At 48.2% G+C, this 22,411-nt stretch overlaps 2 pseudogenes; both read right to left on the bottom strand.

Annotated features, from left to right (window-relative positions):
* Window positions 1-7,110: 7,110 nt before the first annotated feature.
* LOC144168588 (transmembrane emp24 domain-containing protein 7 pseudogene) lies at window positions 7,111-7,704 on the bottom strand (annotated as a pseudogene).
* Window positions 7,705-15,580: 7,876 nt separating this feature from the next.
* On the bottom strand, window positions 15,581-16,245 carry LOC144167738 (transmembrane emp24 domain-containing protein 7 pseudogene; annotated as a pseudogene).
* Between the last annotated feature and the right edge of the window lie 6,166 nt (window positions 16,246-22,411).

The raw sequence follows: 22,411 nt of genomic DNA, 5'->3' as shown, positions 1-22,411 counted from the left end.
TATACCTACAATACCGCGACGCAGTCTACTACCGGCTTGTCGCCGTTTTTTCTTCTGTACGGACGTGAACCGACTCGCCCCCTTGTAGCCATTCTCCCGCACAGATATGACGCTGCTGAGTATTCGTCTGTGTCTCAAGCATCATCATATGCCGAAGAATGCCGTCAACTTGCCGGCTCATTTACTTCCGACAATCAATTCACGCAAACCAATCACCATGACAAGGACCTACCAGACGTGTCTTTCTCCCCCGGTTCACTGGTGTGGCTGTGGGTACGATCCACACCCTCTGGACGATGCAGTAAGTTTTTGTCTAACTATCACGGCCCATTCCGGATCCTGGAGCGTACCTCGCCCGTTAATTACATCGTCGAGTTAGTACAGCCTTCATCCGATCAACGCCTACGTAGAAAAAAGAGAGTTTATGTGCAACGCCTAAAGCCAAAAGGCGTGGACAAAGGGTATCGCATGGAGGAACCTGGGTGGCGTTGTGCCCTTGCAACTTCGGCATAAGAAAGGGGTGCCGTCGCAGTAGTCTGCTGACAGGTCGAAGGAAGAGCCTCAGTGACTTGTTCCCGAATAATATGATGAAGTGGTGAAGACACGCCAGGTACTTGTGCACACAAAATCGGTAGTGTACACGAGAGAAGAGAAAGTTGCCGGGCTACCTCTTCGCTCACGAGGTCCTTAATCCTCTCTTGTACTGAAGAGACTTCGGAGGACAGCGCTGAAAGGGATGTGTTGGTTGCAGCTAGTCGTTGGCGACCGTAGAAGCGCTGCTTTCACAGGTCATCGTAACTTTGACATGAGCTGATTACTTCACCGATGTTTGGTGGGTTTTTGCTGAGAAACATCTGGAAAGCGTATTCCTCGATGCCCTTCATGATATGTCTGATCTTTTCACTTTCGGGCACTGAGGCGTTGAAGCACTTGCACAAATCGAAAATATCCTCGATGTAGCTGGTGAAGGTTTCTTCAGCCTGTTGTGCCTGTGCACCTAAATGGTGCTCTGCGAGAAGTTTGCGCAGGGCTGGCAGGCCAAAGACATCCATAAATTCGGTCTTAAAAGCGTTCCACGTGCTCATCTTGGATTCGTTGTTATTAAACCACCATTCGGTGACGACGTGAAAGCAGAAGCCTACGTTATATCTCTTCATCGCGTCATCCCACCAATTGTGCGCGCTTACTGTTTCGTAAGACGCAAGCCAGTCTTCGGCATCCTGGTCGCCGGTGCCGGTGAAGATTGCAGGATCACATTGTCGAATCGTCCCGGAACAGACGATTGCGGGTGGCGAACGTGGTGGTGCGGTTCCGCTCTGTCATGAGACATGGCGGGAGAAGAGAGGGCTCGTAGTGTCCGGTTGCGCAATTCCAGGCTGGCGGATCGGGTGGCTATTACCGCGGAGGGGCCAAGCTGGGGTCAGGATGGGGTGAACCCGCACACTCCACCAAATGAAGTGATATTTACTGGGACGATAGATGGGGGTGCGACGATGAGCGGTTGCGATAGGGCGTAACCAAAACTTGACCATTATAGTGTCCTAACCCTGGTGCATGCCCAGAGAAGGAAGGTTTTCTATATATATATATATATATATATATATATATATATATATATATATATATATATATATATATATATATATATATATATATATATATATATATATATATATATATATATATATATATATATATATACACAAGACAGAAATAAGAGTTGGCAGTCAAGAAAACCTCGGAAACCTCACGATATATACATATTTTATCCCCTTTCATTTTTTCCCCACTTCTTTATCTCCTTCTCCACTATCTCCATTTTTTCTCCACTTTGTTTATTTCCAAATTCTTTATCTGTTTCAATGACGTACCACATCCTCCCCTTTGCTTTCCGAGGTTTTCTTGACTGCCAACTCTTATTTCTGCCTTATATATATATATATATATATATATATATATATATATATATATATATATATATATAAATATATATATATATATATATATATATATATTGTTTACCATAAGGAGCTCGTTCAATGACCACTAAAAGGAAAGCTAGGAGTCGCGGGTTGCAAGGAGGTTCTAGGGAAAGCAGACCTTCTTTATTTCAAAATAAAAATTCTGAAATGTGAGAAAAAAAGAAGGGGTTCCAAATGCAAACATGCGTTCATTCGGCTGCCGAACGAGCAACTTCCCGATTACACGTCCGATGCTCGTCACTAATTCAGATACCCGGTCGATGTGTTCTCCTGCTGATTTTAAGGTATACATGTGTGCCTAAGTGTGTCATACACTTGGTGGTCCAGCCTAAAGGAGAGGGGGAAGGTAATGTGCGCCTGGCCGATTCCGCTGATTGTAGAAGACGCTTGCTATGCACACGTGCGCACTACACGAGCTGCTATGGTTGCCATGGTGCTTCTGGACTTGCACCAGAGAAATTTCTACGCTCCTCTGCAATTGTATCTCGTTTGGCAGAACGTAGTATAAACGGATTGCGATATGGCTATGCTCAATTAAAGCTACAAATTGTAGCTGCTAAGACACGCCCAGCAGGCCTGACTGAAGGAGTTTATTCAGAGCTCAGTTTCAGGACTTTGAGCCTGATCAGCGCTCATACGGTAATTATTGGGATATTGCGAACGGTTATTACTCATTTACTGATATAACTCATTTGTTCACTTACTTTCGCATTGTGAAACCGAGGCAATTTCAGTCCAATTGGAGCAGTTCTACGAGTTTCCAAACTTAGTTTAACAGAGAAGCAGGTTCAGTCCTTTATTCGGCATGAACTGCATGATTCTGTTCTTTCATAATGGTGGAAAGAAAAAAAAGTTCGGACACTGAATTTTCAACAACCAGAAGACGTCCCCTTGAATACATGAGTCCAATTGCGGTACGGTTATCTGGGGGAATCCTCCACCGTACCATCTTACTCTGGTTACACACAGGTTATCTGTATTGAGGGGAAGGTTTCGCAAAAAAGACAATTTTGCTAAAGAAAAAGCTGTGCCCCACAAAAAGTCAATATACGAAGAAGGATGTCCCACATAAATATACAAGGCTGATTGGGAAGCAGTAGTGTCTCAGATATTTATGCGTCGGAAACATTGCGTTAAAATTTGCTGTTTATTTTTCGGGCCGACGTTCCGTATTCATAACAGTATCTACACTTTCGTTTAGGAAAGCTTGTTACATGCTACGTCCTATATGCGATTTCCTGTATGCGATGAACCCCTCCACGAAATACCGCGGATAAAAAAGAACTTACAATTAAAACACACTTGGTACATACTTTTTTTCAAATGCGCAATACCTAAAAACAGTTTTCAACTTTGGTGAGACCCTTGCCTAATATCAACACACAAGGGATAAAAAAGAGGTTTTATGCATCGCAATATCCGCCATTACTGCCTTAAACTTTGCGACACGGGCGAAAATTTACTTACATTGTAGCGCACATGGTATCAAGCATAACTGCAGTACAAGAAAGACTTGCAGAAACGTTTTTTTACGTGTTGCGCTACCTCGAAATAGACTTTTTAACTATCAAATTCACACTACCTACGAAACTAAAACGAGAAGCATATTAGAAGATTTCCCGCAAAAACAAATTATGTGTTTCTTGTATTGTACCGACGACATAACACTGCGAAGAAATAAATACGGCCCAACCATAATTTAGGGGCAATAATTACAGGTCAATGAATAGTTTTTACCCCTCGCATTAACGCAACCCGAAGTTCAACACTAGCCATAACCAGTGAAGCGTGCAATAAATTCCAACAATTATCGCACAAACGTTCAGTTAACATATCGATTAGGTTCATAACTGAATAGATAGCCGCTGTTCCTATTCCATTAAAACAAAATTTCCATCAGCCTTAGCAACCAGGGCACTTGCGCGCACAGAAGCACGGCGAATGATAAATCGCAAGGGTGGCGTCACGTTTCTTGGAAGCAAATTTTCCCCATCCGAAGATGTAAGACAGGTTCAATGCTGTGTTTGCCTTCATGTACGCAACCTATTCTCAAACAGTGCGTTGCGAAATATTAAATAAATGTACTTGGGGAATCAACTCATTGCGGACAAAAAATTTACCCATGGAACCTGTACGCTGGGCTAATAAAATGGTATCGCAATTGATATTGTGTCTTCTGTTTTGTCGCACAAAGTTATAGCGGCTTGGCTGCAGAGAAATATTTTTCCGTGCGTGTGCATGTAGTTAGGTCTGTTTCCTCAACCTCAACTTTCGTATGCATGGTATCCCCTTCGTGGCGCCGCAGTGGCAAGATAGAGGTGTACAATAAGGACACGTTATGCCGCACAAATTTATGTTACAGCATAAACGCGTAATAAACCCGAGTATACGTTCTAGTGTGTAAAGGAGTACTGACACGAAATTTTCGTGTTACGTTTTTTCGCTGATATGCGTGCCTACCAGCCCACTAATCAAAGAATGACACATTAAACAGTCGAGTGATGCGCAAATATTCATTTACGGCGTCGTTTATTCGTGTCAGTTTCGGTTTCGACAAAGCGAAGGCCGAGTGGCCGCAATGACAGGAGGTATTACGTGACGTCACCATTCTTACCGTACCGCTGCCGCTCTCGATGTGCGCGCGAGCGAGCGCACGCGCGCGCCTAAACCAGCTGAGGTCTGCACCACGGGTCTGCACTGTCCCCACGCGCCCGGGCAGCGTATTGTCATTTCCATAACCATGACGTGTACACACGCCGAAGCAGCGCGCGCCAACCACAGCCAGCACGTCGGCTTCGTCACGGGAGCCCCGACGCCGCAAGTTTGGGGCAAGTAGCAGATGATGCCATCTCGGTCCGCTCTGGGCTTTCTCGTCCGGGCGAAGATTAAAATGGATTTAAAATATGTAACGCCGAACGGTTGCTGTTGAAACTTGCTGGGAGATATCTCCTGATAAAAAGGAAGCATTTTACATAGTTATCTTAGCTTTGAAATTTCGTGTCAGTACTCCTTTAAGAATGGGGTTTTGTCATTTTTATCAGGCACATGCGATCAAGATATGCGATGTGCTTGCTTGCAACCCTACTGAACGTGACCACCACACGTGGTACGATTGATGAGCGTGTAGCAACAGTATTTATTTTCCACTGAATCAAAAGCGTGCTTAACACCTAAAATTATTTGACGCTCACAAGGGAGCATTCGCAGAGCAGCAACAGGGTGGTATCATCGGGCGCCCGTGACAGAAGTACAGAACAGCGTTGCTCCTACTGTTCTTGGGTGCAGCAGTCAGGGCCCAAAGCTTGCTGTGGGCTCGCGTGCTTTTTAGATGCAGAGCATCTCATTCACTCGCCTTGTCCCTCCGGCGTCGTCGTCGTCGTCGTCGTCGTCGGCGTTGTCCGCCCCTCCCCCATTCTCCTCGCCGCGCCAGCTGCGCTCTCCGCCGCTCACCCCCTCTCCTCTCCGATAGCGAACACTCTCTCGCGAGGGGCATTGGATTGGATTCGATTGGATTGGCTTGGCTTGGATTGGCTTGGCTTGGCTTGGCTTATCTTGGCTTGGCTTGGCTTGGCTTGGATTTGGATTGGATTGGATTGGGATTGGATTGGATTAAAGTGGATTGTGTTGGATTGTGTTGCGTCATAGCCGCGCCACGTTGCGTCATAGCCGCGGCAGACGCGCTGGGGCCGGCGCATGTGCAGTACTCTCTCTTCCGCGGTTTCCTCTCCTTCGGGCGCGCTGCGCATATAACCGGTGTGCCGTTCTCCGGCGAAGCAACATCCACGCTTGGCTCAAACACCTAGAGTCCACGCCGCTTTACAAGTACGCCAACGTCGTCATCGACTGGGACCGGCTTACGCAGTCCCCTCAACGTTATGCGCGCTATAAAACGCGGTCCCTTCGCCGCTCCGCCTATGCGTCGCATCTACACAGGGGTTCCCACGACGGGAGGTGGGAGTTTACTATTAGCTGTCAAAAAAATTTAATGTACAGCTTGTGCCTGTTGCTCCCATTCCTGATACCGTGACTGCAACGGAAATTCAAAACGGTTATTCTCGAAAACATTGGCGCAGCTTGCACGAGAGATGCAAGGCTGGAGAAACAGCAGAGCTGTGGATGGACCTAGCCTCTCCCCACACTGACCGCGGATCCCAGAAGCTAATGGGTCGACCTAACTTCTCCCACACGGACAGAGGAACGCACTCACGTGCGCTCGATATTTTTTTAAGGAGCAGAGCTGTTTAGACCGACACAAATCCGTACGGCGTAGACACAAAACCCTGAGCGCACACCCGGCGGCCTCGCGGCGACCGCCCGGCGCCGAGTTGCGTGTTGGGCTTACGGCACATGAGGAGCTCGCGCGTTAGTCGTCGTCGTCCTGTAGCGACTGGCGCACCACTGGTCCGCCGCAGCCGAAGCCGATATGACGATGAATATGTTAATCCATCCCTTCAAACTCAACACGTGGAGACGGCCACTGGACCAGCTGACGAAGACGTGGAGGTCTATCGAGGGGACGACGCGCTACGCGGCTGTGCCGTCAAAAGACGACAACGAAAGGGATGATGATCGTTAATGAATAGAACACTGTACATACCTTATTGGTCATCGCTGAGCAGTGCCGTTCCAAAGGGGTTTTCACTGTTCGGGTCAGACTGCTCCCTCTCTCCTGGGATCAGCTGTCAGTGTGGCGAGAAGCTAGGTCGATTGCCAGATATTGTACTCCTCCAGCCTTGCACCACTAGTGCAAGCTGTGCCATTTTTGTTAAAGCCATTGCGCAAAGGTAGTGCCCGACACCTAGCCCCGGGGACGCCGCGCGGTCGCCGAGAGGCACGCGCTGACATGCGCATCTGGTATTTTTGTCGACGCCAGACGTATTTTCGTCAGCCTTCACAGCTATGCGGTAAAACACCTCCTTAAGCAGCCTCTTTCCGCCGCGAGGAGTATTGTCAAAATGAGAGCGACGGCAACCGAACAAGTCGCTGCTTACACGAACGGTGTTTAATTTGAAGGTAAAATGTCTATCAGGAAAATGTATAGCCAATGGGAAGATCAAGGGTTTCATCACAGAATCATGGTAGTACGTAGCCTCACGCTTCTCTAGAACACTGCCATGGCGACCTTGCGCTAATCGAATAACATCTTGACGGAGATACAACGTCCAAAGAATATAATCAGAAGGATCAACGTCTCGACGATGGACGCGACGAAGACGTGCTGGTTAAGGTGTTCGGCGAGTTTACGCCCGTGGGTTTCTCGCAGTCGATGGTGCGTTTGGTAGTCCACAATCGTGTTTAGCTCGCGACGGACCTTTTCCAGAGATGATTCTATGTCACGCATGGTGTTGTCGCTCTCGCCGAGCCGCGGCGGTGACTTCTCGCGAACCTCGAAGTTCATGTAGACAAGCTTGTGCTCGAGAATGGAGAACTCGTTGGAGACGCAGGCCGTATACGTGCCGGTCACGTTGGCCAAGATCGTTACCATGTCGAACCGATTATTCGAGCCCTGGTATAGAGTCTCATCTTTGGGGCCCTTCAGCGTCATGACCACGCCGGACGCCCCGCCCGCTGCAACCACGAATTGCACCGTAGCCTTCTTGTTCGCCTCGATGTCTTCATGAAAACACTGCGTCGAAGCGGCGGGAACTTTGAAAGTGAGCGCAGCGGCGGATGCAGCATGCACGCCGAACGTCAAGGCTAGAAGCACTGACAGGATGGACATCTTGCGAGTAGCTGGATGGAAATTGGACGCAGCAAACTTGCGACGTTGTGGGCCCAAACCGGGTTAAATTTCCAGAGTTCCGGAGTGAAACCGTGCTACGCAGCCTAATCTCGTCACACGTTTACCTCGATCCTCACGCGTTATGGCGATAACCCGACGGTTAGTTGACGAAGGTGCGCAGCCCACGTATTTTGCACTTCTTCGGTTTCTTCTTCGTTTGCCCTAAAATACGACTTCCAGTATTGCAACAAGATGGAAATTTGGGAGAGTTGATACGTATTTATGATGGAAAGTAACAGCGCAATGAATGACGGGGGACACAGAAGAAAATCACAATACGTACGCTGACTGGCAACTAGTATAATTAGAAAGGAACAGAAATTTATAGCCGACAGTTGCAATCTTATGTGGTGAAAACAAACGAAATTTGAAACCTCTGATAAAACATCGTAAAGGCCTGATGACCCCTCACAGAGTTAGGTGGAATCTAAAAGAAGTTGAGCCAGAGCATGGCCGATCGAATGGTCACTAAGAAACCAATCACTCATATACGCGTACACTCATCGGGGATTGCCCAATAATCTGGTATTATAAATTGGCTGTGTCTAATCTCACGGCAACCGGGAGATTTACCTCCGCGAAATTCTCACGGCAGTTTCTATAAAAGTTGGCTGGCCTGAAATTCGCGGAAACCTATTACCTCCCAACGTAACCCAAACAAACCTAACCTAGGGTAACCAAACCTAACGTATCATAACCTACCTAAATACAGCCCAACTACAACAATCCAATCCTAATCCAGCCGAACGACACATAATACTATCTAAATTAAATCTAATCTAACATATTCTAGAAGTCCTGTACGTCGATCTTCTGCTATAATAATAACCAGAATAAAAAAGCATTAACAAAAGCATCATGAGCGAGCATTTCAAAAATTTCGACAGCTTCAAAAGCACTTTGGCAATGCCGTACTCAAACCTGAGCCTTCTCATTTAAAAGCAAGTGCTATAACACAGCGCCACAGGAGCAGCTGTGGGACCGGAAATATTTGCACCATAAAATCTACGGGTGGCGTGCTTAGCCACTGAGAGGCGACTGCCGTGAGAAATTTCTGGCGGCAATTCTCATGGTTGCCGTGATAATAGACGCTGTCTTATAAATTTAACTTGTGCAAAATGCGATGACTTTGTGGCAGTTTTTGTCTTGTGTTGAGGGGCAATCTCCTAGTTGCTAGAGGGGGCATGACGGTGTGACGATCGGGCGTTGACATCGGCCGTTGACTGCGTGCACCGAATAACGGAAGAGCCGACATGAGGGCCGTTTTGTGGCTGAGCAACGGCCGTCCTTCGGAGACATTCCCATGCTGACCATCAGGCGCTCGGTGGAGGCGGCACGTAAACGCGCGGAGCGAACAATGACCGGCCTAGGCCCTTTGTTCCCCGAATCAACTCTGCCTGACCTATACGCAACCGCAGAGGGATAAAAATTACGCCCTTCTCCCCTCGCGGGAACCCTGGTGTGATGCGACGCTGAAGGGGGTTCCATTGTGCGTTTCCGTTGGGGCGATTACTCAAATTGCGTGAGCAATCGTCGGGTAATGCGAGAGAGAGAGAGAGAGAGAGAGAGAGAGAGAGAGAGAGAGAGAGAGAGAGAGAGAGAGAGAGAGAGAGAGAGAAAGCAACGTAGCGCGGACGACCGTCGACTGAGAGACCGGCCGGAGCGCGGCACTCCGCTTACGCTTAATGTGCAGCGCGCCCGAAGGAGAGGAGACCGCGGAGAGAGAGGGCGCTGCACATGCGCACAGCGCGCTTGCGCCGCGCTTGCGCCGCCCACCGGCGGAGTGAGAGAGCGCGTCGCACTGCGCGCGTCACAGATGTTGGGGGAGAGGGCGCGCTATCACGGCGAGAGAAGGAGGGGCGCAGCGTTGCGGACAACAACGACGGACGCACGCAGGAAGGGCAGGGTCGCCGATAAGAGATGCTCTCAGCGTCGCATCTAATAAGGCCCGCGCGCCCTTTGGTCGCTCTCTCCACCCGCCGCTGACGTAGCCGCCGTAGGAGCTAAGGTCCCTTTTAGGGACCTTAGTAGGAACCACCCGAGAGCGCTCTCCCGCATCCCGGCACAAGATCGCGGCAAGTGTATCGCCGCCGGCCGCGAGTCCCACCTACGAAGACCAGACCAGCGAGCCCGCAGCAGCATCTTGAGATCGCCTCGAGAGCCCTGCAGCGTACGAGTGCATCCCCGCGCACCCCAGAACCAGAGACCCGGCCTTCCCGGGCCAACAGAGTAACGTGCTCCCCGGCCCCAGGTTGAGGGTTCCCTTTCCCCGAGATCCAGCGGCCGCCTTCCTGACCCGCTCCTACGAGTCGCGACATCTCGCCGGGTCGGCGGGTCAGCACCAGATCACACTAAGTGTCAATTAAATCTGTTTATTTGCGCCTGTGTTGCCTTATTTCTCCTAAACTCTGTGTGGATACACCTAGTTGATAGCGTGACGCTATCCCCCTGTCGTGGGCGTCTCAATGGCGTTACGGATGGGGGCATTCTATTTTTTGCCACGGAGTCCGCAGCGATTCTTTTAAATGAAATCAATGTACCACTGCAGTTTTTTTTTTAATTACAAAAAACTGGAAAGTGCTCAAGATAATCGTGTTACAGAAAGTTCATGTTAGGCCTCCGACTTTAACAACCTTAGGTCCATTTGTCTGACGTCCAACAAGATCTAGTGGATTGAAAGAACAGTTTTTAAATGTTTCTCTCTTTTTTAATGACACGCAAGTCATACGTATTTAGTGCTGCTGAAGTGGGGTTTGGATGGGAGTGTTGTGAAAAAATCGGGCTCCCTAATAGAAAAAAATTGTAATTCTTCACTCTGTGAAGAAGAATGACCAGCAAGGCTGGGCGCAGTCCAAGTTGTGCACGAAACAAAACACGTTCGTTGGTAATTTCTGATTGAGCATGATTTCAACCTAATTAGGTGGTTGAAACTTAGAAGGTCTGGAGTTTTATTCTAGCATAGAAATCTGGGGCTGCCTGTTTCCCTTTCGCGCCGTTGGCATGTTTCTGTCGGATTAAAACATTAACCCAAACCGCTCGACCACACAATGCCGCAGTTTGGTCGGATCGCGCCGTGAGACGTCCAGGTTGAAATCTCCCAACAGCACCGCGGTGCCGTAGGCTATAACACCCGGAATACGTTGATTTCCGTTCGACCAGTACAACTGGAATGTCATATCGGTGAGCGCATGAAGCCTGGGTGAGCATGCACGCCGATATGCTCACTCAGGCTCACGCCGAATCTCGCCGATGTGCTCGCCGATATGCTCACGCCGAATCATTACCAGCGTAACAGGCAACCGATGATGTGCATGTGCTTAGACGTACAAAGCATCGGGTAGGGTGTCGCTCCTAAAGACCTTCAAGCTGGGGGGGCGGGGGGTAGGGGGGGACACCGGGAAAAACGTTCTATCAGTATAGTCCACACGAGAGAAATCTTTCCACAGCAGCAATACTACACAGCCATCACTTCCTCCATGGACCTAGTGCAGCTGTTTCCCAACACACTACAAACAACGGCTTGCATCGCGAAAGCAATATACCAACACCCGGAGGCATAATTTGACACTAATAGGCCCCAGTGAGCAATTATGGCCTCCGAGATCTAACCCGAACGCTCGCGGGAATGATCTGAGAGTCCGTGGTACAGTAGAATTCAACAAATTTACGCATGCGTGCTGTCGGCGAAAGCGCCATTACCAGGAAAAACAACTTTACTGCTATCCATTGCTGCTCTTTGATTCACTTTAAGTGATGTTTATGCAATTTAAGCGCAGAAAAACGCTGCGTGGAGGCAAGACGCCCCACGCACCATAGTCGGCACACCGCATTAACAAGGCCTCGCGTCTCTTTCGCCCCCTATCTTGTCCCTTGGGCGTAGAGAACTCTCCGACATTCGAGATGAAGTGTATTACGGTTTACTATATTTTATCATGCACGTATACTGCCTCAAAATCCGCGGCAAGGCATGGTTGTTGCGTTGTCGTCAGTGGGTCGTTCTCGCAATGTGACAACTTTTCCAACTATCAGCCCACGTTGGCAGGCGTCTTTCACGTTTTTCGCACCTGGAAGGGAATAAAAGTTTATCTATGTGAAAGCACGGATGCACGAAAGTGTGGAAAGTTCAGTTTTTGTGACATAAATCAGAAAACAGCGAGAATTCGCCGATGCGGTCAGTCATTCTGGCTTCCAGATTTTCCATTACAAATTGTCTTTTTTCTTCGTGCATGAATATCACGCCGTACATGAGGTCTTCGTCTTCGTCGTTGTCGTCGTCATAATAATAATAATAATAATCATTACCGCCGTCGTGCTGCAATCTTTAGAAATTTGGCTAGTCTGTCGTCCGGACTAGTTCTCCATTACAACGGTGTGTCGCTGCAGGGATAAAAGCGCAAAAAATAGCCCACCGGCCGACCGTGGCTTTCTCTCAGTGCCATTATATAACTATGAAATTATATGCTCAGTGCAACTTGCAGCACACTCACTGCGTTTGCCATGAAGGCATTTTAAAAAATTACATTGCTGTTCTAGTTACATTTATTGATAATTGTTTGTTTCTTTACTTACTTTTTCTTGCCTGAATTATTTTTTGCAGCAATTAAAAGCAAAAAATTAGACCCACCTCCCCTCGCGGGAACCCTGGTGTGATGCGACGCTGAGGGGGGTTCAAGCGCAAGCGGAGAGCAACCGTCGACCGAAAGGCCGCCGGAAAGCGGCACACAGGTTATATGCGCAGCGCGCCCGAAGGAGAGGAGACCGCGGAAGTGAGAGTACAGCACATGCGCCGGCGCCAGTGTGTCTGCCGCGGCTATGACGCAACACAATTTAACACAATCCACTTTAATCCAATCCAATCCAAATCCAATCCAATCCAAGCCAAGCCAAGCCAATCCATTCGAATCTAATCCAATGCCCCTCGCGAGAGAGGGGCATCGTAGAGGAGAGGGGGTGAGCGGCGGAGAGCGCAGCTCGCACGGCGAGGAGAATGGGGGAGGGGGACAACAACGCCGACAACGCTCCATGGACAAGGCGAGTGAATGAGATGCAGTCGCATCTAAAAAGTTGTGTCGTATGCCTGCATGCCGCTTTTAGCTTTGGTCGCCTGCACTCTGCTGTAAGAAGACGGTCAGAGGCATCAAAAGTACTGCTCACAGTTTAAAATTTCTGAAGAAATGTATTCAGACCAAAAAAAAAAAAAGAACCGACGCAAAGAAATAATATTGCCAGAAGAAGGTTTCAAAACAACTACATATGTAGTTTTTAGAAAAATGTCTCAGTAGCGAAAAGCCTCCAGTTTTATACGAATATATACTAGAGGGAAATCTCGCGCTGCAATCACGGGCCGCCGTAAGCGCAGCCATTGCAGCTAGCTACGTTATTACTTTACTTGACTTGGCTAGCCACAATGCTTAGTTTTATAGCGTGAGCTACACTGGCCGAGGTTGAGCAGTTTCGTGTGGCTCCTGAAGAGCCGTGCTGCGCATGCGCGAGGAGCAGTGCCATCTCACGGCGCACAGCTGGTGCGCCGGAGCAGCCGCCGCCGCGACTCGACTCGACTGGATTGGATTGGATTGGATTGGATTAGAAAGTATTGTAGAAGAAGTAAGAATGATAATCCGCTAATCCTAGACAACCAGGAAACACAAGAATAACCAGCTGAACCTAAGCTCACGCTACGTATATCTTGACATAGCCGAGCTAAGCCACTGCTAATTTCTTTTTTCTCGAAGCCAAAATCAACAGAAAAGGTTAACATCGTGTTTTTTGTTCGTTTTTCATGCTTCTAAATAATCCCTGTCAAATAAATCTTCTTGGAGTTTCAATTTTACAATAACAAAACAAATTTGATTAACCTTCAAATTTGATTATACTTCCGATAACCCACGCTGACAACGTCGCCGCCGGCCTCATACCGACGGCCACACCGCTCCCGTAAACCAAAGTGAGGATTAATAAAGTGATCTCTCTCGCTCTCTAGTTCGCGAGGGAGAGGGACGCGATGCTCAAGCATTCATGAAGACCCAAAAATCAACTTCATTTGTTTTGTTTTTTATTTTCTTTTAAACACACAGTGTTCGTTCTTCTATAAAGTGCTGCACAATTTAGGATAGCGAATTACGACATTAAAAAATAAAGGAGCGTGCTTCCTTGTATACGGCAAATATAAACTTCAGCACAATTTTGTCCCGGAACTTCGATATCGTTTCAGTTAAAGTTCACTCATCATCATAATCACCGTCCCTCATCATCATCTTCTTCATCATAATCATACACTATTTAGGTCCACTGCAGGACGAAGGTCTCAAGCATCATCATCATCCTCCTCCTCATATCACTAGGATGATCACGATGATGACAAATAAATATTTCGTCATTTGCAGCTAATGGCGACTTTAATAAAGGGAGGTTCGTAGAATGACGTTGGACAGTGCAAGAAACTTCAGATAGTTTATCTTTTTATAATGCAAAGAGTAAGCGACAAAGTATGGCTTAATAAAACTTGCCGCACCTCCATTTGATTTTCCCCAAGTCCTCGACGAGTCACGGTTTGCACCCGTCTGCTTGATGCTGTCACAGAAGCTGCTCCGAGCTCGTCCATCTTGGACAGTCCGATGCCCAAAAGCATTGCCCAGACATCTACGCTTAACAAAAGAAAATTCAGACATCACGATGCAATTCAGGATCGATATCTTCGAATTTGTGCACTTCAAGCGTATTTGTAACCGCGCTCATGGTTTGGCAAGTAGCTAGTGTTAAGCAAAGTCACGAGCTTGAGCGCGGGCCAACTGAAGCCTTGCAACAATTGCTAAGATGTTCCTGCAAAAAAAAAAAAAAAAAAAAAAAAAGCCTATTGCCTTCCCGCTTCAACTCTGTCCACATCGTAACAAACATGTATATTTCTTCCTTTTTCTGAGAAAGTAGTAATGTATTAAAGCGTTCATGAAGACAAAATAAAAGTGTTTTATTCAAAAGATTTGGTGTATTGTAGTACCCTTAGCGCTTGTACGGCAAAATACGACGCTTATTCACTGACAAATGAAACAATTGAAGACAAAATTTTCATTCTTCCGCCGCATTGTATGTGTCGTGACATCACAAAGGTAAGTATAAAACGAAAGTTAGTATTTTAACAAAGCAGCCAAAGTGCTTGACATATATGGAACTGAGAATACGCCTTACAACGACGCGCACCACGATTCCTAACATCTACACGGATCCCAAGCAGGCTTGTCATCTGCTTTCAGGCGGCCTCACCTTCAGATCGCCACTGCCAGCACTACATAGCCGCAGTAAAAGGACAGGCCAGAACCAAGTTCTGATGACATACAACCCCACTGAGTGTACCCACTACACCAGAAACAAACTTCGTCTAAATATTTCAACTCCATAAATTTTCCTATTTCTCTAGTTCAATGGCGTCCTTGAGACCTACGATTCTTTGAGGGCATCACAGAAGCCCTCGTGAAACAGTTACAAGCGGCACATCATCATCACTGAACGCGGCTAAAGCCAGTATGTCGGCTGCTCATGGGTTCGCTAGTCTGAATCCGCACGTTCATGCATACCAGCGTCCCTAAAGCTGTAAAAACCTAGGCAATATGTGTATCTTGCCCCTGTTCAGTTCTTCGTCAAAACCCACTCAAGCGATAGCCGCTGAAACAAAAATGGCTACTTCGCAAACGCTTTCCGCTAGGATGAGTGCTATCTAAATGCAGGCAGCGTCCTGTGAACAAAAGACGAAACAGAGATTGCAGACACAAGCTCTGTTTAATTTGAAGGCATAATTTCTAGCAGTAAACGCAACAAACGGGGCGATCAAAAGATTCCGTCACAGAGCCACAGTAGCGCGTAACGTCACGATTTCCTAAAAAAAATCACGATGACGACCTGGCGCTAGGAGAACAATCGCTTGATTAAGGCACTACGCAGGAAGTAGAAAAGCAGAATCTCCAGAGTCTCGATACTGGACCAGGAAAAAACGTACTCGTTGAGGTGTTCGGCGACTTTGCGTCCCTGGGCTTCCCGCAGGCGGTGGAACGTTTGGTAGTCCACAATTGCGTTCAGCTTGTCCCGTATCTTGCCAAACGACGACTCTATATTGCTGTAGTTCCCGCCAATCCGGAGTTGTGACTCGTTGTCAACGTGGAAGTTTATGTAGACGTGCTTGTGCTTGAGAATTGAGAACTCGTTGGAGAAGCAGGCCGTATACGTGCCGGTCACGTTGGCTATGATCGTTACCGTGTCGAACTGTTTCTGCGAGCCCTGGTATATAGTCTCATCGTTGGGGCCCTTCAACGTCATGACCATGTGGAACACGCCACCCGCCACAACCACGAATTGCACAGTAGCCTTCTTGTTCACCTCGATGTCTTCATGAAAACACTGTTTCGAAGCGGCGGGAACTTTGAAAGTGAGCGCTGCAGCGGATGCAGCATGCACGCCGACCGCCAACGTTAAAACCACCAGCTGTATGGCCATTTTGCGAGTTCCTGGATGGGAAAAGGACACAGTAACTACGTGGCGTTCTTAGTTGGGAATAGACGATTTTCACTGTGTTCCAGTGCTTAAACGTGCCGTGCAATCCGAGCTCGTCGGTCACTTACCTTTATTCTCGCGAAATATGGCGATGAGCCGATGAAGGTTGACGAAGGTGGATAATCTTTTTCGTCACCTTTGTTTAGTGGCTCGTACCGACAGCGGGTGATTGGCCAGGGCTTGTGTGTAATTATTTAGTTAAGTATGAAATAGTAAAAAATGCGATGAAAATAACCATCTGAATAGCAAAAAATGCGATGAAAATAACCCCTCTGATTTACGAAAGGTTAGGGAGGCCTGATAGAATAATTGTTTATTTTATTTATTTTATTTCAACATTTCGTTCAGAAATACATCGTCTAGGCTGAAACTGCTAACGACAACAGGCTTCCTGACTAGGGCCCTCACACCCAAAAGCCATACATTTTACATTAGCAGTAAGTAGTGAAATCACCAGTTCACTCACAAGAAAAAGTAATAGAAGCACATTAACTGAAGCTTTACAGAACAATCTAGCAATCCAAAAATGTCTTCCGGGGGCAGAAATAAAGTCGAGTAGTAAAACGAAAGTTTCTTTTCTTATGCTTCCTAGGCTGCTTGCACCTAATCAAAGAAGCGCAGCACTTTTTTGCTCAAAGCCGAGCTAGAGCCGAGCCTGGATAAAAGCCCCGTTTTTAGCTTAAACGGTTTATATGGGATTTTTTTTTTCTGCTGAAAGAAGCGGCGGCACTGAAATAAGTAATGTTCTAGGCATTGTGGTTTACTGCAAGTCATGCAAGCGTCTGTCAGGGTCGATCGAGATAATTAAACACGAGTTCAGTTTAGCAAGTCGGCATGTCAGGGCTGTAAAGGATACTTCCCATTGGCGGAAAGAGCTGAGGGATGATTTACAGTTAAATTTCAGGTACTCATACTCTGTTGTAACCACGATAGCTTTAGCATACCTCGGCAAAACTGGGCGCCACTCAGTCACACTCACACAGAAAAATATATTTTTCCTCACGCACTCTCACGCACTCCCGCTCACCAGTCGCCCTCACCACTCGCACTCACTCGCACTCAAGCTCACTAAGCGCCCTCCACCAATCGCACCCACTTGCGTTCACGCTCACTACTCGCCGTGACCACTCGCACTCACTCGCGCTCGCGCTCACCCCTCGTCGTCGCCCCTCGCACGCGAGTGCGGGCAGCAGACTCTCCATGCCTGATAAAGCCGAACGGTCATGAAGCCGAACGGTCATGAAGCCGAACAGTTTTAGTGCCTTACGGCGTCAGAACACACCACCAGATAATTAATTCTAGGGTGCCCCATAGCAGGAGCTAAGTGTCTGCCTATTTCCGAAGCTAAAAGCAATCCCGCCATTCAGAGCGAGAGGCTCCAGTGACGAATAGCCAGCAGCGAGCACAAGCGCAATAGTGGCACTCACCGCGGTAAACCCCGCAAATGGCGAGAGTAGCGCGAGTGCACTCGCGAGTGGTGAGCGGGGCTCCCCGCGAGTTGCTCTCGCACTCGCGAGTGGTGAGCGGGCTCACTGCGAGTGGGGCGCGCGCGCTCATTCGCACTCACACTCTCCAGTTCAAAACGATAGCGAGGCCTACTCACCACTCACTCATGAGTGGTGAGGGGGGGGGGGGAGGGGGGGGCGTGAGCACACTCGTGAGTGGGCCTGCCGACGTATGAGCTTTAGATCAGCCACTGCGAATAAAATAGTGCCGTTAGCGAGTTGCAGGTATGCATGGGAGAGTGGGGCAGACATGCAATGCTGGGTCACGTAAAGCGAAATCACCTAAAGCATCTGAAATTTCATTCAGAACGATATCCTCATGTCCAGGCACCCGCACAATGCGCACAAAGGTTATGGTATCAGGAAAAAAGCGAGAATATTTTGAGGTGAATACGTCCAAGGTGCTCAGCCAACGTTGTACGTTCTTGTTGTTGCTCCTTTAAGTGTGGCACATTGCCTATGAGGGGATCGAACAATCGTCAGAGGATGGTAAAAAGAAAGATGTTGAAAAGAAAGAAAGACGGTGAAAAGAAAGATCTTATTTGTACGTACTTTCACAACTTCTCCTTCTTCTAGTCCGAAATACGACCTGTTATATAAGTGAGCGGTTGGCCCCCAAGCCATGCCACCGATTGCCCAAGAAGCTGGGATTCTGAATGCAGCTTGCGCTACGGGTGACCAGTCCGCGCACAGATCATCTCTGGCGGGTAGAGTTGGTAGCGCCAGTGGAACTTTTGTAAGCGCCAACGGATTTTCATGCTGCGTTCGGATCTAAGCGATTGTCCGATTTAAGCTACTGTTACTGTAGAACTGAATTGTAAGTAAGTTAATTCTCAATATCGACAATGCTATATTTTTCTCGCTTCAGGTGAGTGATTGCTTTTATTTTTCGCGAACTGAAACCCGCTGTAATTTAAGAGAAGCTTTAGTGGCGTCACTGATGCCGTTGTACTCCAATACACCCTGTAGGAAAGCCAACTTTCTTCGACGAAGATAACAAATGATCGTGAGTGAAGTGAAAGAAAAAAATTAAAGCGGTACCGTCCTTTCAATGTGAAAGCTGCCGGAAGTGCAGAGCAGTGATTCACCATAATGGGCTGTACCGCCGTTATCCGCTCGCTGCTACCACCCCATGCAATTCAAATTTCCCGCCTTCGCAGTGCTCGCGCGCCCCCTGCCTGAAACTGCGCCAGCGGGAGTTCTGTTCTTTTTGTGCTTGCTTTAATTTCGTATGCTGGAGCTGTTTTGCGTCATTCCGAACGAGCCATTTTTTCTTGCGCGGCTGGAGCCTTTCTGCGTCATTTCGGTACGCGCCATTGTTTTCTTGCGCGGCCGCTTTTTTCGCTTACTATCATAAAAACCAACCCAACGAGCTTTCCTAACTTAATGAACGCGGGCGCTCCCGGTAAATCTATACCTATAAATAGAAGTGCCCCACTGACTGACTGACTGACTGACTGACTCATCAACGTCGAGCCAAAACTGTTACACCTGGAGACTTGAAATTTCACGAGTTTATCGGCGTCATTGAGTAGGTGCTCACTAAGGTGGGTTTTTCAGAAATTGCCCCCCTAACCGAAGAAAAGGCCGAAATTGTGGTTTCGTGAATTCGTGATTTTCTCGGTCACCCATTCACATATCCAAGCGTTTTTTTGCTGATATAAGTAGCCCTTAAGAATACCTAAAAAGTAGTTTTTGGATTTCGACCTAACCTACACCAGCGAGGTGATTCCGCATTCCGGAACTAAAACGGTGTTCCTAAAGATTCTCAAATAAATCTTTCACCGATTCAGTAATCCAACTGATTTTTGCTAGAATATGTTACTCATTCAAATGCACAGAACCGTTTTTAAGGATTTCGCTCTGCCACGCCGCTAAAAGGGTCAAATTGTTTTTTACAAATGACACGGCTGATGAGCCAAAAAGGCCTGACAGGTTATCTACACGTCTAGCCAAACTGCTCTTTCAAACGGCTACAGATTGCAAGGGCACATTCTGATTACGGTGTTGGAGGTCAATATTTCTTAAAATTTTAAAAATTCCACCATGGAGAGAATGAAAAGTGGTAAAATAGTTTTTCCGGTATTAATTTTTTTACCGCCCGCCATCTGAGATATCGAACTGATTTTCGTTAGGATAGGCAACTTACTTACGTATCTCAGCACTATTATACAAGATTTTTCAATGACACCCTCCCAACACAGGCAAGCGGGATTTCGGGAAAACACTGTGTTTTTACACTTTCGTAAATAACCACCCACCCAGTTGATATCTCCCATTCGTTTTTTCTTGAAAATGCTGCCAATTTAATTGCCCAACAACCACTTTCAGGATTTTCTCCTAACATGCGGATAAGAAGGCCAGCGAGATTTTTTAATCTGCATTCTTTTGGACGTAAAATTAAGTTGCGTTTTCCCGCGTTCGCTTAGCGGTCGCCATCTGTTGACACCTTCGGCAACTACGCGTCTCCCGTAGGAGCAGGTGTCATATATCATAAATGTAAAAGAGAAGATGTACCAGTAAAAAGCGCAAAGGTTCCCCCTCGGCATCTGCTGGGACTTCCTGCAATCTCGCGCCTCCCGTAGGGAGCCCATGTTACTTACGATAAAACTGTACCGATGAGCATCGTTCATATCTTCTGAGATAGCACTTCCTACGAGGAAGAATACCCCTCACCCAGCCGGCCTCCATCATGTGTTCCCAGCGTAATCTCCTGCCGAATACAATTGTGTTTGCAACCTGGCACTCTTCCTCATATCATATTAAGAGTGCAAGCAAACCAAGCTCCTTCTTCCATCCACTTTCCCAAACCTTGAGCTGTGGGAGAACCTGGCGACTAACAGCGATCTGGATGTCCCGACAATACTTCCTCCAGAGTGAAGGCTGCCCACTCATCACATGGCTTTCTGAAATTGGGAACCACTCCCACTTCGCCGGCTCAATAAAACCTTTTTCACTCACTGACTCATTCGCTCAAACGCGCCATCTTGGTGGAAATTGTTTAGCTAGAGTTGGAGTAAAACACGAGTACCAGCCGTTTCACATTACCACGACGCGCCTGCAGTAGGAGCCTATGTACTGACAGCCGGCAGGCGCTCCCGAGTGTGTACCGCTACCCAATGAAGTAGCCTAATATGGCGACTAACAAATACCTATTGCTGTCTCTAATATAATGGCCCACCCGGGCACCGCCGGGTACTACCGCTAGTTACGTATATTTTCCCTCAAATGTACCTATAGTTTTCTTTGCGCTAAACAACGGGTAGATGAAACACAAACGCCAGCGGTTCACGAGTTTCGAACCCATATGACTGTATAAATCGCTTGGCTTTCGAGGCCTCTGGGGTACGCCGCGAACGACCGCGTTACCATGGGGCGCCCTGTTGCTCTACTTGGGTCTAGCGAGCGAGCTATGACGACAAGGCGAGCACTTCCCGTTGCCGGAATCGAGCCTGAGTCCTTCGCCTTACGAAGCCGGCCTCTATCCGACTAGTCCGTTTCGACATGTCTGAAGCGAACGCCAAACAGCAGGTTCCCATTCGTGCCGTACGCCCCCCACCCAAACGTTAGGCCACCCGCGAGTTGCTGCGTGTATTCTGATGTAGTGCCAGACGCGGAAATTTTGTTGCAAAACGCCGGTGGACGTCGGTATAGTGGAGTGCTTATAATACCGTCGGACGGCACTCTAGACACTGCCATAAACATTTTTTGAGCGTAAGTGCTGATGGCAGGGCACACGCCCGGTGGAGGGCATCCTTGTACCGGGATACCTTGGCTGCGACTTGCCGTCCAGGCCCTCTTGACCAGTTCTTGCTGGTGTGCAAGGTCCGGATCGACCGGACGAGCCATCCACTGCTCAAAAGTTGGGAAGGGGATTGGGGGTAGGTTTGGAGCTTGTTGGGTTGGGTTTGTTGGAGTTTGTGGTACAGGGTGCCGGGCATCGGACAGAAATTGCAAAGGGAGGGATACTAAAGCTTCGCGTCAAGCGCCGTCGTCGTTAGACGGAGGGGTGCGAAATTTCTTTTAAATGCGAATGCATTTCTTAGCCGCGGGTTGTCTTGCGTCGTTGAGCGGCGTGCGCCTAGCAACAGCTGTGGCGCGCGCCTAGCAACCGGAGCAGGTGCGGAGTAGCGGAGGGCAAGGGGAGAGGAGGAGCGCGCTCGGCGTGTGAGGGCGCTCGCATCGCGGAGCTCGGGCGGAGTAGCGGAGAGTGAGTGGAGAGGGGGAGCGGCTCGGCGTGTGAGGGCGCTCGCATCGCGGAGCTCGGGGCGGAGAGAGAGCTCGCGCGCGGGCTGGCGCGGGTCTCTCTCTCCTCTCCGCGTACCCCTCTCCGCTCGCTGCGCATATAAATGCAGGGAGCGCGCGCCTCTCTCCGTGACTGCTTGCCGACTGGCGCCTTGATAGCGATGGAAGTCGGTGAAGTCGAATCCCTCGCGGCAACGATACTGCAAAGAAGAATTCGGTGCACCCTATGCATTCGCATTCCCGCACGATCCCCTTCGGGGAAATGGGGGGATTTTTTTTAATTATGTGGTTTTTGGAAGGTTTTTTTATTCCCTACCACTGCAATATTATGCCTTCATGGCGCAATGGGCTTTAAATGA

This window comes from Haemaphysalis longicornis, unplaced genomic scaffold (assembly GCF_048455015.1).
Source record: "Haemaphysalis longicornis isolate Haplotype H1 unplaced genomic scaffold, Haemaphysalis longicornis Haplotype H1 scaffold_2, whole genome shotgun sequence".
Classification (NCBI taxonomy): Eukaryota; Metazoa; Arthropoda; class Arachnida; order Ixodida; family Ixodidae; genus Haemaphysalis; species Haemaphysalis longicornis.
This window is presented reverse-complemented; position numbering and strand designations above follow the sequence as displayed.